This window comes from Eptatretus burgeri, chromosome 9 (assembly GCF_056783735.1).
Source record: "Eptatretus burgeri isolate ZD-2024b chromosome 9, Ebu_testis_v1, whole genome shotgun sequence".
Taxonomy (NCBI): domain Eukaryota; kingdom Metazoa; phylum Chordata; class Myxini; order Myxiniformes; family Myxinidae; genus Eptatretus; species Eptatretus burgeri.
Window position 1 is genome coordinate 81,800,619 of NC_140969.1, and position 227 is coordinate 81,800,845.

Here is a 227-nt window from a genome sequence, read left to right on the forward strand (position 1 = left end):
GTTCTTTGGAAGCCACGCCCATTCGGAGCTCGATTCGCTCGTCAGACGCCCCGCCCACTCGTCTTCCTTTTATCCCCGCCCCTCAAATTGCCAAAACAAGATCCGCCAGATGTTGTCAATTGCTCAGAGAAACTATTTCTTGAATTTTTTTTTCGTTTTCTGTCTGAAACCATTTTTTTTAACAGTTAAGGGTTGCAGCTAAAAGCGAGATCCGCATCCAGACCTGA